The sequence below is a fragment of the Propithecus coquereli genome, unplaced genomic scaffold (genome assembly GCF_000956105.1).
Source record: "Propithecus coquereli isolate 6110/MARCELLA unplaced genomic scaffold, Pcoq_1.0 Scaffold391, whole genome shotgun sequence".
NCBI lineage: Eukaryota > Metazoa > Chordata > Mammalia > Primates > Indriidae > Propithecus > Propithecus coquereli.
Window position 1 is genome coordinate 1,035,008 of NW_012149630.1, and position 15,875 is coordinate 1,050,882.

Below are 15,875 nucleotides of genomic sequence, written 5' to 3' on the forward strand. Positions count from 1 at the left end.
CCGAATCACATAGGGAGAACTATGTTCCTTTCCCATCACTTTCAACTCTTCTGGTTGTTCAAAAAAAAAAAAAAGAAAGAGAGAAAACAAAGATTCTCATTGATGTGCCTGTCATTAACACTTCTCAACACTTGCCACTCTCCCTTTTTTTTAAAAAAAAAAAAATCATTTTTATTTTTGTTTTGCCACTCTCTAACAAAGAATTCAGTGACTTTGTTTTCACTGTGCTTGTTTCTAATTTATGGAGGGAGATTACTGATTTCCCATTTATAGTAGTAAAAGAAAAATAAAAAGCAGGCTGACTTAAATGAAAATATTTACTACAATTACCGTAACTGCAGTCCAATGAGGATAGTATATTAATTATTCAGGAATTATTGTTTTACAATATAGCAAAAATCTGGAAGGTGGTAACTGTCATTTAAGAAACATTGAATGAGGTGATTTTAGTTTCTGTTCAACTTTAAACTTACAGGAGCATTCAGATATCTCATTAAGTGGTAAACGTCCACTCCAGTTTTTTCCCCCAAATGTCCATATATTCATTGACATCGTATTTGGCAAATGAAGTTCATGTTTAATGTATAGTTAATAGTATGTCACAGGGCACTAACATATTCTGATACCTTTGGGGAAATTTTGGCTGCAGTTAACTATAATTTGCTAATTTTGCATTTACATTAGTTTTTTTCCTGTTACTTAAAATATAATGAAATGGGGACAAGCACCTTTGCCTTGGTATAATTAAAAATAAAATTATGTCAGGAACATCTGTTTTAAAAAGGCATTTCTATTTGTTTTATCACCAAAAGGTGGCGTCCTACCCCCATGCCCTTTATTTAAAACCCTTCTTGCTTTAATTTAACAAAAAGAAACTTCCAGTTGATTACTGATAAAGAAATTAAAATCTGCTCCCTACGAATGTAACGTGACAGTGTTGAAAATGAACAATATGTTAAGCTGCAGTTAAGTTTCCCTCTAATGTAAACCAAATGGACACGGAGTTCCTTAATAAGGCAATACATGAGACAGCGTCATACACAAAACTGAGTACAATGTATCATGAGATCTGCAACCAGGATTTCCTTTTGTCTGCAAAACTTGTTGCCAACCTAGCTTTGGCCCCCACTTGCAAGTGCATGTAGAATTTAAGGCAGTTAAAATGCAGAATAGGATCAGCAGCAATCTAAAGATCTTTTTAGTATGGCAATAATAACAATTTTTTAAAAAACACAGTTTAATCTGTAAAACAAGATCAGAGAATGAATTTTTTTTTTTTTTTACAGACTATGGATAGATTTGTCACATTTAAATAAATCACTATTCCCCTGAGTTATAATTCTACAGCCAGGCATATACCTATAAACATGTTATATTTGGCATATTTTAGAAATCAAAAACAATTTTTTTGGTAGGCTGGTGACTTTGTAGATGTCCATTTAATTCCATGTGAATTGAGCATATGGAATTTGCAGTGATGTCAAAGGATTGTTGCCAGTATTAACTGAGTTAACACACAGATTTTAGATCAGTGCCTAGGCCATAGTAAGCATTCGATAAATGTTATATGTTATTATTGACAGCTGTAGACTGTGAGCTCCTCAAGGGCAGGAATTTTATTTTTGCATCCCTCAATGCCACTATATGGTCTAGAACATAATAGGTGTGTCATTAATGCCTTGACAAAGACAGCATGAACCCTGGCCTCTCGGAAGCTAGGACATTCTACGCAAGTTAAAATACATTTACGTAGAGTCTAGACTAAAAGATTCAATGAATAGTCTTGCCTGGATGGCACGGAACCTTGCGCAGCATGCATGCAACCTGAATTCTACCAGACTGGAATTACCTTAGCAGTCTCCCTTTTTCTGGCTTTACTCTGTAGCATAAGCGAATGGCTTTGTTACTTTTTTTTTTAATTTGTGAAGCAGATATAATTTTAAAGTGGTAGTCTTATGCTACCCTTGAAATTGAGATTTAAATTCTTCTGTAAATGAATGTTTAACAATATATGTAAAAGGACGTTATCCAAAAGAATTTATAATAACCTTTTCAGGATATTTATTACCTACAACTGTGCTGGTCTCAAGACCAAAGGGACAGTAAGCCTCTCTCCTCCCCGCAAAGGGAAGTACTTTGTAGGAATCCACAGGGGTGGCCTTTAATATATTTCCATAAAGAACTGGCCGGGTACACCATCCAGCCAGTAGCTGGAAATGCTGGTTTGGGAGTTTGGCAGCTTCTCAGGTGATGGGTCTGAAAAAAATTATTTCTGTTAACAACAAGAAAAAGCCACAGAGGTACTATATCTTTCAAAGTCACATTTTGGAAACACAAAATCTGCTTCCTTGTCAATTTGTGTTGATGAAAGCGAAAGAAATACTAGTCTCTTTTGTTTTATATATCTGTATTTCAAAACATTTCAGTTTCCTAATTTAGTCCTTCGAGTTCTAAATTCGACCAAACTTCAAAACAGCAAAAAGAAAAAAAAAAATCTCACCTTGTCAAAGAATTGGACAAAGCTTTTCGCACATGAATGATCTGTGGGAGAGCAGGTAATTTGTGTTAAACAACCGAGTGACATGCTAGCCCCCGGGCGCTTTCCTTAGAGGAACCGTGGCAAGAACACAGTTCCTGATGCAGCCACTTTCCCCCAAAGTGGACCTAACTGCACATTCCTGCAGTGACTCTGGCAAGGAAGGGGAGTGAAGCTCGTCCCACAACATACTCTCTGATTCCCCGATACAGGGGGGAAAAACCCCTCGCTGGCTGGCGGGGTTTCTGTTTCCTTGCAAACAGGGGTTTGTCCTTCTGCTGAACTTTCACCTCCCGAACTCGCCTTCTTTCATTGGACAAAGTGCAGAAAGAAAGAGGAGAGACCGAGGGAGGACGGGAGAGGAGAAAGGGGGTTGAAAACACCACTTCCCACCTCCCTCTCCTTCAACTGTCACTGATGGCAAAACACTTTCACTTTTAACTGGAGGAAACTCACATCCTTGCCTATCCTCTCCCCTCCCTTCTGTATTTTTAGCTCAGAAACCAAGCAAATAGCCGTCGCATTCCCATCTTGTCCCTAGCTGTTAACACTCTCCCTCTCATTTCTTCTCTGTGTCTGAATGGTCCCCCTATCCCCATCTTCTGAGGAATCCCCCCTCCGCCCCCATGCCCCTTATTTTCCAGGTCTTTCCTGCCAGATCCCTCTCTTGCCAGGGACTGCTCTGGCGTTCCCTTCCTCTCTCTGGTCTGCGGGGCTCTGCCTCCCTCTCCTCCCAACCCAGCCTGGACGCCCCTCACTCCCTCCTCCCTGGTCCCCCCTCCCCCCAACCCACGCCCCCTCCCCCGCTTTGGCAATTGCGATTTTTTTTCCTGCGAGCCCTGTTGTTTACCCAGCAGGTGGATGTGACGTCAGGGACGCACAACAGCGAAAAATAACAACATCTCCCTCCGCGACGTGTTGGCCTCTCTCGCGCGCCTTATTTATTTATTTGTTCCGGGATGGGGGGGAGGGGGTGGGCGCCAGCGCCCCAGGGGCCAGGGAAGCGGGGCGCAGCTCGGGCTCTGGGGACGCTGGGGGCCTTGCGAGGTGCGTGAGGCGGAAAGGGGACCCTGGCACGAGTCTGCGGGCCAGGCTGGGGGGCGCCCCTGGCCCGGCGCTGTCCGCGCCTCTGCCGCCGCCGCCGCCACTGGCGCTGACTGGGCTCCGGGAAGCTAGTCCGGAGCGGAGGAATCTATTGTTATTTATTGTGTGGCGGCTGCATGCTGTACTCGCCGCGGCCCGGCCCTCGCCCGGGAGTGCGTGTGTGCGCGCGTGTGCGCGAGTGTGTGTGCGCGAGTGAGTGTGTGCGCGGGGTGCGCGCGCGGGCGGGAGTGGGCGCGCGCGGGGAAAGGCCCGAAAACACCTTAGTTTGCACCGAGAGACCATTTGCAGCGGGTGAGTTTGTATTTTTCCATTTCTGCTCCACTTTTTCCCAAGCCGCCTCCTGCCTTGTTTCCGCCACTTTAAACAACAACAACAACCAGCACAAAAAAAAAAAAAAAAAGGAAAGAAAAAAGAAAAGAAAAAAAAACTACTTTCCATCTCCAGGCTCCACGTGCATCTCCCCCAGCCCTCCCCTCTCTTCCTCTCTTCCCTGGGTCGGGGCCCAGGCTCTGGGATGGGTGGGGGCTGCGGGCCGGCGCGCGCGGGTGGAGGGAGCTCCGGCGGCGCCCGCACCCTTTGGGTTTATTTGCATAAGTCAAATGGGGGGGCGGCGGCGGCGGCGGCGGCGGCTGGGAGGAGGCGAAATTGCCTCCCCCAGGCCCTTTCACGCCTCTCTCTGCGCTCTCCACGATCGCCCGAGGGAGAGAAATCAATAAGCAGAGGCCTCCTGTCGCAACTTTCGGTGCCCGGCGTTGGCGTCCGGTGGCCGCCGGGGCGCGGGGCGGGTGCGGGGCCCCGGGTCCGGGCCGCGGCAGGAGGGGGCGCACGCCGGGCACCTTCTGGGCCCAAAGTTTGGACTTGGAGCAAACTTTTTCCCTTCCTCCTCCGCGGGTGTGTGCCCCTTCGGTGCCCTTGGGTTGCCCCGCAGGCCCCAGCGGACCGACTGGGGAAGCCTGGCCCTGGGCCCCGCACTGAGGAACTTCCCCGATGCCACGCGTGCCTTGCCCCGAAGCCAGCGGCGGGGAAGCTCTCCCGCCACCCCTTCGGAGCCCGGAAAACTCAAACACACACCTGCGCACCCCCAGCCAGACACGCAGCCCCACGCGCGCTCGGCCCCCACGGCCCCAGCTTCCCCGACACGCTCCCGCAACAGCCTTGGCCAGATCTGCGGGTGGGCGTGGGAGCAGGGTGCGCTGCGAGGAGTCGCCACGCCGGAATCCCTCTCCCCCTACCATACACATTTTCTGGTTTTACCCCCCTCTTAAGGTTGGGGAACAGGGGAATTTCCCAAGCCCCGATCTGTCCTGCGACGCGCGCGTGTCCCCGCTTTCCTTCGGCCCTGTCCCGGCGGCCGATGGCTCTCCGTCCCTCGCCTGCGCGCAGCCTTCCTCCCGAGCTCCCCGCGCTCTATTCCTGTCCCGCAGAGACGACTCCTCGGAGCCAGCGAGCCGAGGCGGTGTGCGCTTCGGGTGGGGACCGCGGCGGTGGCGGCGGCGCGGGGAGCCGAGGAGTTTGCCAGTTGCCGCGGGGTCGCGGTCATTTGCTGCCTCCGCCTCCCCTCGCCCCCGCCTCCCTCCTACTCAGACAGCGTCGCGCTCGGAAACTTAGATTCCTTCTCCTTTTTGGCCCTCGACGAGCCCCCCTCCCCACCTGTTGTGAGCTCCGCCTTGGTCCCAGCAGACAGGCGGTGACACACACGGGCGCCGGGGAGCTGCGCGCCCAGAAACAAAGTCGCATACCCCCTTCCCAAGTGTTTGCTTCGAAATCGCTGTCTGCGCCCCCCCATTCCCGCGCAGCTCCCGCCCCCTATGAGAATAAGGACTAAATAAACAGTTGTAACTCCAAACCTTGAGCCTGCGATCGTATCCCTATCCCACCCCCTTCGCCTTGTTCCTCCCCCCTCTTTTTTGTTGTTGCAACTTTGTAAGATTCTGGGGAAGGTGCTGAGACTTTGGCTCGGGCCGATTTCCCGGTCTCGGGATCCTTGCAGGGATTCCCTGAGCCGCATCCTCTCTTCCCTCCACGCGCACTCGCGGGTCCTCCGAGCCCGCTGCCCTCTGTGTCTTGGCCCCTAGGCCTTCTCACCCGTCCCGTCCCCTTCAGTCCCCCCCCAACCTGCACGGGGAAGACTTGCTGAGGGTCGCCCCGGTTTCTTGTCGACCGCAGAACCCGAAAGTTTGCAAGAGGAAGAGAGCGCGCGGCGAGCGAGCGGGCAAGGGGCAGCGGCAGCGGCGCCGGGGACCATGGTGCTGCCGGCGCCTCCTCCGCGGGCGTGAAGGCGGCGCTCCCACTCCCTCTCCGGACTCCGCGGGTAAGTCGAGGCGGCCGCGGGCGCCGGGGCAAGAAGGCGGGCGGGGGCGCGGGGGCAAGGGACACCCGAGAACCCCGGGTTGCATCGGGGGCTCTCCGTCCGTAAAGAGCCAGCCTGGGCGGCGCGAGCATAGCGATAAGGCGCCGAGAGGGAGGAATGTGCCCATCCTCAAGCCGGTAGGTGCTTCGGAATACTGGACTTTTTTTCTGCTTTTTTCCCTCTTTCCTTCCTAAATCCGAAAATCTGGAGATCAAAGTTTAGCATGGAGCAAAGTGCTCCGATAAAATATGGTGACATCTCTCTCCCCCTTTCTTACCCCACTCCCCCTTATAACTGTTAATTATTTCCAAGTCATTGTGTCCAAATACCCTTGCTGGGCTGATTACAAAGTGTATTGATTTAGTCTGGGCTCATCCTACGCTTTCGTCTTAATTCATTTTCTTTTTGCTCGCCGAGAAGACCCAAAATGAAACTTATTTCTTCCTCTTCCCTATCTCCCCACCACCAAGCCATCATCTGTGAGGCTTGGGCAGAATGATGAAATTAATATAAACATTTCATTTCACTGCATGTGAGCTTCTCCAGTCCACTTCTGAGGGGCTGGGGTTGCTCTCATGTCTGGTCACAGGTATTTTCTAAGTTAAGATTTTCTTTTTTTGTTGCTGCTCTTTAAACAAGAATGCTGGAGGAGCATTCTGGATTCCCTTTGAAAGCCATGTGTACATTCAAGCCCTCTACACTTCACCATTGGTTGTCCGGAGACTTGAAGGTTTAGGACCTGCACAATAGCTGAGTTGAGAAAACCTCAAGGATTTTTAAGGAATTTTTCTACTACTGAAAATATATTGAAGAATGTCTGCACGATTTTTACATCCCATCTCCTCCCCTACCCTGATTTTTCAACATTGAGAATCAATTTGGAACCAGATGTCTTAACTAGAATTTGAAAAGAAATAGTAAAGACTTCAGGTGTTTTCTACCCAGGGGTAGCCTGCATAATGGAGACTGAGGAGTTTCTGCTGTTTTTCTGTTCCAGAGAGAAATGTACCAAATCTTTTTTAGAATTCCACTGGAGTTTTGATTCTCAAAGTGGAAATACCCATCTCTTTGAGTCCAGGAAAAGAAAACTGGGCTCACGGTTTCAGAAATTTGGAATGGTTTTTTTTTTCCTATTTGAAACGTCTTATAATTAAAGAGCATGAAAAATATAAAAAAGGAACTCAACTAGTTACCATTCAAAAGGTGTCAGCTAAAATCTCACTTGCAAAGGGAAAAAAAAGGTTTAACATCTTGCCACTGGCTACATCCCCCACCCCCCTTAGACTTTGGATTAGTCATTGTATGAGACAGAAAAAAAAAAATCACTTTTTTTTTTTTTTTGAAAAAGTAAAGTAAACAGCCTCCAACTGCTGAACCTTGACAACCCAAATTAAGGAAGCAGGAGAGATCAAACAGAACTGCTGCTGGGTTGTTGTCAGGAGCTGCTACACGGAGAACCCTGGACTATTCCATCAAGCAGCAAGGCTATATGTTCACTTATGCAGAAATGGACCATTGCAAATGCTGATCTTTGTTGTGCAAGCGAAGGCTCACTTGGAAAGAAATACTCAGCCCCTCTCTGGGCAACATTTAAGTTTCTTATGGAAGCTGAGTTGCCAAAGAAGTTATTTATTTTTTAAATGCATCGTTCCTTATGAGGAGAATGCACCCGAAAAGGTATTAAAAGAATATTAAGTCGTCCGGAGGCTGTCTTGCTACCCAGTACTGTGCAGTGCAATTCTTTTTACCAACATTAGACTCCTACACTAGAGTTAGATAACATTTTCTCACATCGAGTTTAGAAGATCTGCCTTGTCAGGAAAGCCAAGGTTTTGTATGTGAGGGTTTAAATCTGATGTGAAGCTAAAAAAAAAAAAAAAAAAAAAAAATCCCTGGTGATGAAGTTTTGTGTCAGCCCACTCTTGGAATTTAAAAAGGCGAGAGAGCAGACTCCAGATTAGACATAACCTCCTTTTTTAGATTGACATTCAACATGACCACGTTGCTACTTTTATTCAAGTTCTCTGTACTTGTCCTTGCTTGTTGTCTAGGAAAATTTAACTGCTTTACATTTTTAAAGGGAGTAGTAACAGTAATTACTTTAGCATTTTGTTTTCACAGGTTTATCAAAGTGTAATGAAAGAAATATCAACTATTCAAATTAACTGTCTCAAATTAAGGGGTTTATATTGCTAGAGATGTCTCTAAGATTTTGTGTTTATATTTAAATCCTGGAGTATAAACTGTGTAACACTTTTTTTTTCTGCTATAAACTATCCCCAAATTAAATGTCATTTTTAATTAAGTAGAACAAAGTAGGAAATAGGACAAGTAAACACATATAGAAGAATAAAAATACTTGTCATTTAAGGATTATATTTTTAATTAACAAGTGTGGGTCACATAGTAAGCACTTTATATTTTTTTATAAGCCAGAGTTTCATAACCATGGTACACAATGTTTCAAAGTCTGTAGCTTTTATTGGATATATCTATTGTATAATTAAGCAATGTGAGTTAAACATACACATGCGTGCTATTAGGCAATTTTCTGCAATATGTAATGTTTTTAAAAAGCTATAAATATTTTCTAGTTAAGTCATGTGTACTAACAACAGCAAAAGTTAACTGAGTTAATACTGAGCCTAGGCATGGTTTTCTGTTACTAAGTTTCTTTGCTTCCTTTGAGACTATACTCCTGGCCTTGTAAATTTGCATCTTAGGCTCTGTTGAAGGGTATGTCTGTTTTCAGCAGTTGTTTAAGTTAACAGAAGAATTGTGATATTTCCCAAATATATTTATATCACAGCACATCCAATGCCAAAATTAAGAAAGAGAAGGGAGAATATAGCAGATGTGACAACTTCTTTTGAACCCAGCCTCCTCTTTGCAGCCAATCTTATTGTGCATATTTATTTGGTTTTCATGTTTAACTTAAGACTCAAACTCAATTTTGAAACATTAGCTTGTAAGATTCCGCATCGCAAAAAAGTATGTATTTGGACAAGGTTAGGTGTTACAGTACCGATCACATTTCAGTGTGAATCCAAGACAATTTATAGGGTATAGCAAGAGTTTTGTCTTTTAAAAATAATTTTAGGCACACGTTAATAAAACCTAAATAGATTGCAGGCTGTCAGAAAAAAAATAAATTTTGTTTATGATTCAGTTACTTTAAGGTACTTACATTAAAGAAACTCATTTAACCCCTGACTGAAGAGCATTAAGTGGGGAGGGAAGCCCTCCAAAGATCGCCCACTGCCCTTTGCTCTCCTGGTAATCTTAAATTACTACAATTTAATTGCAACTTCAAGGCACTGAGTATGAGCTGTTCCTCTATAACCGAGAAAGGGTTTCCAGAACATGGCTAGATTTACACAGGTGGTATTTTTGTTCATAAAAAAAAAATTCAATTTCTGCTAAGGGGTTTTTTCCTTTCCTTCTTATACTGTTAGATGTCACACACCTTTACAGATTTCAGTCATAGTAAATATCATTTTTGCTAAGCCAGCAATATTGGCCTTTTTTTTTTAAAGTATATTTTTTAAACCTAGAGTGTATTAAGCTCTCAAGCAGGTAGGGGTTTGTTTTCTGAAGAAAAAAACCTCAAGAAAGGCATCCGCTGAATAGACAGGTGAACTTTATATGTGAGCCAACATAACACTTTTACTCTTTGCAGGGGATTTTTTTTTTTTTTTTAAGTTGATGGTAGTTAGTCACCCACCAGGTGATCAAACACTGAGTTTGTGCGAGAAGCCAGTGAGCCAAGTAAGTTTCCACTTGGGCCCGTGTGTTTTCTGAATGATCTTTCTTGTGATTTGTTACTCTAGTCCGCAGGCCAGTTTGCCATACATGTGCTTTCCAAGGAGCCATCTTAAACTGATTTTTAAACATATTTCTCTTCTGCGATACTTGGATGAATTAAGGTTAAAAGTGCCAAAAGCTGAAACTAGCAGCAGGCCATAAGATGAGGCGAGTTCCTGAAACGGGTGAACCTGGCCAAATTTGGGGTATCTTCTCCATGACGGGCTTTTTCTTTTTTTTTTTTTTCCGGGACGTTTATAGTTTATTTCCATGTGCATGTGACCATGCGCTTAGTGGAAATTAAGCAGATTTGGCTTGTGTTGCCAACCTAAAAATAAATGCACGAAATGTTTGATTTCAAGGAGTACTTTGGTTTTGCATCCCATAGATAATGTTCTTGCAGTTAGGGCTGCACGGCTGGTATTTATTCTGTAAAGAGGAAGTACAGTAGGGGAAAGTGCATGGCAGTCGGGAAAGACAATTAGACAGCGTTCTTTGTTTCTCTAATAAATTATTCTTATTAATTACAGTCAGTTTGTGCTAAGGCATTTTTCAAGCGTTGTTTGGAAGTCAGCTCCCATTCATGAGAAGGTTGTGCCGGAAGCTCTGTCCTTTTCCTCGCACTGTTGTTTTACCTAGTCGTGAAATCTATTGAGCAGATTGGCTTGCGGATGTCTTGCAAGGCTTGTTTTCCTTTTTGCAGTCCCCTGATGCCAGTGTTTAATATATGCCCTGCCTTGTGCACAACAGGTGTTTGTTCGGGAGTTATTTTATGGGACTTAAAGTGAGAAAAAACGTTTCCCACCTAGCCAGACTCTGGAAGAACGAGCTGCCTAAAAGGAAGAACCTAGTACCTGAACAGGTGTAAATGGGTTTTTCCTCATGAGCCTGTCTAAGCTGTTTTGTTTGAAAAGGGGGGAGGGGGTCTTGATTTAGTGCCATGAAATTTACAATTAAATTGTAATAATTGAAGATTACTGGGAGAGTGCAAAGGGGAGTAGGAGCTTTTTAGTGGTTTGGTCTTGATGCTTAAGGCTGCTCACTGGTGGAGTTAAATTAGTTCCTTCAGTCTGAGTACTTAAAGTAACTAAATCGTAAACAAAATTTATATTAGATCCTGACAACTAATAATCTATTTAAATTACATTAAAGTATCTGGGCAAAAATTTAATTAAAGACAGAAGTACTGTCAAGCCCTGTAAATATCTTGACAGGTCTACTCAAATGGAACTGATATCACGAAATATTTACATATGTCTGGTGTGTTCGGGAACATCTCAGCAGTGCCTGTGCAAAGCTAATTGTACTTTCTTTCCAAATCACATTTTTGGTAAAATAGTGTGGTTTTTTTTTTAAAAAAGGATTATGAATACACACTAAATTGTGTTCCAGTGTTCTGTTTACTGTTTACTTCTCTGTACTCATCATCATGTTGTGATGGGTTTATTTCCTCAAACTGCTGCTAATTCAGATAAACAGCTGAAATCAAGAGATTGTTGAATGGAAAGCTCATGTCATTCTGTTTGATTTCAACAGTTTGAAGATAATCAGAGGCTAGCATGTTATAGGACAATTTACTGAGGGGGAACTATATCTGAGGTTGGCATTATTGGCCCCCTATTTATATTAAATAGAATAGATTTGCACAGGATGGGACAAAGATTTTTCTCCTGAATTTTGTATTTTGGTATGTGTTTATTTATTACTAGTGAATCAAATAGAAAGCCACATTTTGCCAGATTCTCAGATTTTAGCTAATTTTGTGAGCTACTTTGTTGATGAGGATACTGAATAATATTTCTAGCATCAAACTCAAAAACTGAATTTCCGAGGTGTCTTTTTCTCCCGCCCAGCTGTGAAATTGAGTCATAACGTGACTTTTTTTGCTCCAGGTTCACTGCCTGTGAATTCGGGGTAATATTTTAAGGTATGTTCTTTGAACATAGAGATCCAATGATAAGGGGCTTTGTTATTACTTTTATCTTTTAAGATGTTCTTGGTGCTCTTTGGACAGTGACTGCAGCCTTTGCGGAGGAGGGCGTGGTATGAGTTTTGAGTTTCTCCTGCCCTAGTGCCTGTCCCCTGAGTTGGTGATGCCTGGCCAGTGATGCCTGTGGCTTCCCCTCCTGGGGGCAGGTGAGCACAGAGATGGAGACAGATGCCTTCCTGAAGTGGAAAGTGGTTGCAGTCCGTCCTAATTCAGCCTGTTTTAAAGTGAGGTTTCTTGCTCACCTGCATCCACATCAGCGTGTGTGTGTGTGTGTGTGTGTGTGTGTGTGTGTGTGTATGTGTATGTGTATGTCAGGAGATGTTATTAAAATACAGATTCTTGAATCAGAATTTTTGCTGACTGACATGGGGATGTACATTGATAAGAAACTTCCCCTGGTAATTCTGATGCACACGAAACAGAGAGCCATGGATGAAGTGATTTATTCTGCTAGATATTCTGGAACTGGAATCTCGACATTCACTTGGATTTAACTGATTACTTTTTTTTTTTTTTTGCTTTACATTGAGGCCCATCCTATGTTATTTTTAATGTATTTAGATTTTCATTACAAGTGAGAACCGGTGGTTTTTAACCAAGCATGAATATTGGAATCACAGCAGAGCCGTTGTTCCAAACACAGACGCAGTTGCGCTGCTCCTGGATATGCCATATTTGGGGTGGGGCTAGCATTTGCATTTTAAAAAAGCACCCCACATGACTCTGATGCTCACCAAAGTGGGAAAGCTGGACTCTTCAATGATCAGAATTGGAGGAATGCCTACAACCCTTCTTAAGGGTTTAATTGAACTGCGTGGCCATTGTGAAACCTAAGACAGGAAGACGGGCTCCCTTTTCAGAGTCAAGCACAAAAAGAAACATTAGATACTTAGAGAAACAGAGGCAGAACAAGAGTGTCACGGTTCAATGAAGTGGTAGGAACAACTTGGAACATCGGTAGTTTTCACCAGATATCAGCTATTTCCTTACAAATTACGTCTTGCTTGCATCCATGTTTCCCAATGGACATTGTCATGTTGTAGCTACCAATTAGTGTCAAATGGCTTTCTGGGTTTTTTTTTTTTTCTCTGAGTATTCCATCTTAATTTTTAAATCTTAACTGTTTGCTCATTAGATTAACCCTGCTAGCACAAGTATTTTGATTTCGCTGGGCATCTTGGGAAATTCTCTATTGTCGTATGTGATGAGGCATGTACAAATATTGGTGGAAATAGCCTAGCCAACGACGCCACACAAATCAAGCAAGCAGAATCCCAAGAAGAATGTATCCTACAAAGGTTATGAAATAAAGGAAGATAAAATGCTAAGGAGGCTTGTTTAAATATTCAGGGCCTCAGCTAAAGATCTAACCAGTAAGATCAAAAGAGTTATTTAAATAAAAGTTCTACAGACATTTTTCATCTGTATTAGTAACGTGCCTTTTGAAGTTACCCAGTAATAAAGTGTCCAAAATGCCCTCACCTAATTTTTAATTTCCATTTTGACTTTGGGTGTGGCTTTATTTTAATAGCTGCCAAAGAGCTGGCAATTGTTTTTATGTTTAGAGCTTCACAGTTGCTTTGGCTCTAGGTTGAGGAGGCATTTGGGAGATTCCTGTAATACAAAGTTCTTTTATTTCTAGTCAGACCCCTGAAGCACTTTAAAAAAAAAAAAAATCTCTGGTGGACCAAGTTCTAAAACTAGAGTGCCTCTACCCCACAATAAAGAATTTCTATAAAAGATGGAAAATAGAACTGATTGAAAAAATAGAAGGTGGAATGGTAGAGGGTGTATCCTATTACTGCTGTCACCGGTGATCTACAGCTTGATGTTAAATCAGTCCGCCTTGTTTGTTGAAAGGATGTTAATCATTTCATTAAGAAAGGTTAAGCAATTAACTGATATTTCATTACGGAATCAATGACAGACCCTTTTTTAGTGATGTATTATAGAAATTTTCTAATAGATAGTTTGCCCCGTTTAATTATTTGGAAGAAAGCTAGTTGAGCCTTGGGAGGGGGTAGGGCATCTTCAGAGAACATTGCTGTCCATGTGCAACTTTAAGTAATTTTGGGGAAAATAGTCTATTAAAATAGAAAATCGTTTAGTCTCGACTTTTCTTTTACGGGCTCCATCAGGCATGTTGCAGGCCTGCCGCTGTTTTGCCTTTTCTGGGTTTAAGAAGGGTTCAGCCGCTTCAATGTGTTCATCTTGTTTTCTAAATAATGGCTCTTGTTGCAGTGCGATGCGTGTTGACAGTAAACGCGCAGCCGTAACTTTGGTAAGCTTGCAACAAATTCTTATACTTGTAGAAGCAAGTCATCCTCTTGGCTGCTGACTGGGGGTGCTTCTTCCTTTTGTCTTGCTGTCCTTACAGCGACTGCAGCACAAGGTTTAAATATTTCAGGATGGGGATGGGGTGGGCACGGAGGGACTCTGTACCTGGCGGAAGTTCGCCTTTCTCTGAGATACCCCTTTGTCCTGAAATCACACGCAAGGTATGCCTCTAGCTTATTCTTCTTTGTGTGTGTATTCGTATCAACTCAAGATGAAGAAGATACTTAAAGAGAGATCTCATTTCTGTGTTTGTTTTTGTTTTTTTTTGCTTAGGAAGCAGGGCGGTCACTTTTATTAAATATAAAGAGTATATCTGTTAGAGATGACTTTCCCATGGCAGAGTACCGAGGTTAAAGAATTCTTTAAATATAAGGTAACAATAAGCACTTCTGAAAACAGTAGAAATGGACTTTATATTGGGAGGCAGGGTTTCAGTATTTGTAACCAGTGTTGAATAAAATGGGATGCCTTGGCCTCAAGCACTTTGATCTTTGAGCTGAGAACAAGGCTACTTTCTTTCCTTTTTGAGGAAAGAGATCCGGTAGATATTTACAAAGCTATTTATCTTAAAACTGTGTGCTTATATTTTTCAGTTTTTATTGTCAAATATGTAAGACACAAAAAAGGAACAAAGGATGATTCAATGAGCACCCAAGTACCTGTAGCCCAGCTCTAGCAAGAACACATTGCTGATCCAGTTGAAGAAGCTTCTGGAATATCCCTCCTTCATGTTACCTCTGTCCTTCTCTCCTAGAGGTTACTTAACCACAATTCTTAGCTGGCTGGTTTTCATCCCATGCAGTTCTTTATATTTTTAACACATATTTGTGTATAGTAGTCCCCAAAATATAGGATTTTGTTTTGCACGTTCAAGGTTTATACTGATAGGATCCTACTATATGTATTTAGTAACTTGCTTTTTTTTTTTATGCCATAGAGTTAGTAAAATTTATTCATGTGGATACGTGTAGCTGTAGCTTATTCATTTTTCCATACAAACCTTTTGAAGGTTCTTTAATTCAAGGTAAGTTCTTTAAAATCGAACCTAAAAACCGAGCAGCATTCTGCAGTACCATACATTGAAAGTTTGGGGTTCATGTGAAACCTTCAGTCTTGACTGGAACCTCATAATTTGTTCATTTGTCAGTGTTTTGGGGGGGAAAGAACTTTAAAAATCTCAACCATTTTTTAGGGAATTTGATTTTTAAAAAATAATCTATCAAGTGGCTGATCTCTTACATTAAAGGAAAAAAAAAAACAGGCAAAGCATTCATTTGAAGGAGCCTAGCCATTTTCTCATTCTTATTTAAAGACTTGGCTTAGAACTTAACATTACATATGCAGGGTAGCGAGTTAAAAAGCGATGTTTAATTAACAGGCGCTTTATACTTCTGTATCCTTGTTATGATATAGCACCTTGTTCTTCAGTGTAGAAAGTGATTTCTGCATATTTTAAAGGACTGGCATCTTTATGGTAAGAAAGCCATATAAATAAAGATATACTTAGATGAAAATCGGAACATGTTTTTAAAATAGTGTGTGTCTACTTTCATCTCTGTTATCAAACTTGCTGCATAAGCCAGAGTTGATGCTCTGTGATTATGCTAATGACCAAGAGAATCGATGATGCGAGACGAGATGAAATCAGTGGTATAATCGGAGAAAGTTATCAGTTTTTTTGTCATTAAGTATTAGTGATAAATAATACACTGTTCATTTTGAGTAGATAGAACATATTTAATTCTGATGTACAG

The 15,875-nt window shown here is 42.9% G+C and overlaps 1 long non-coding RNA gene across 1 annotated transcript in view; it reads left to right on the forward strand.

Annotated features, from left to right (window-relative positions):
• Window positions 1-3,767: 3,767 nt before the first annotated feature.
• LOC105817026 overlaps window positions 3,768-15,875 on the forward strand; it is an 89,168-nt gene continuing 77,060 nt past the window's right edge. The window contains exons 1-2 of the long non-coding RNA XR_001137816.1: window positions 3,768-3,931; window positions 5,807-5,951. This is a non-coding gene — a long non-coding RNA (uncharacterized LOC105817026). The remainder of the gene's footprint in view (window positions 3,932-5,806; window positions 5,952-15,875) is intronic.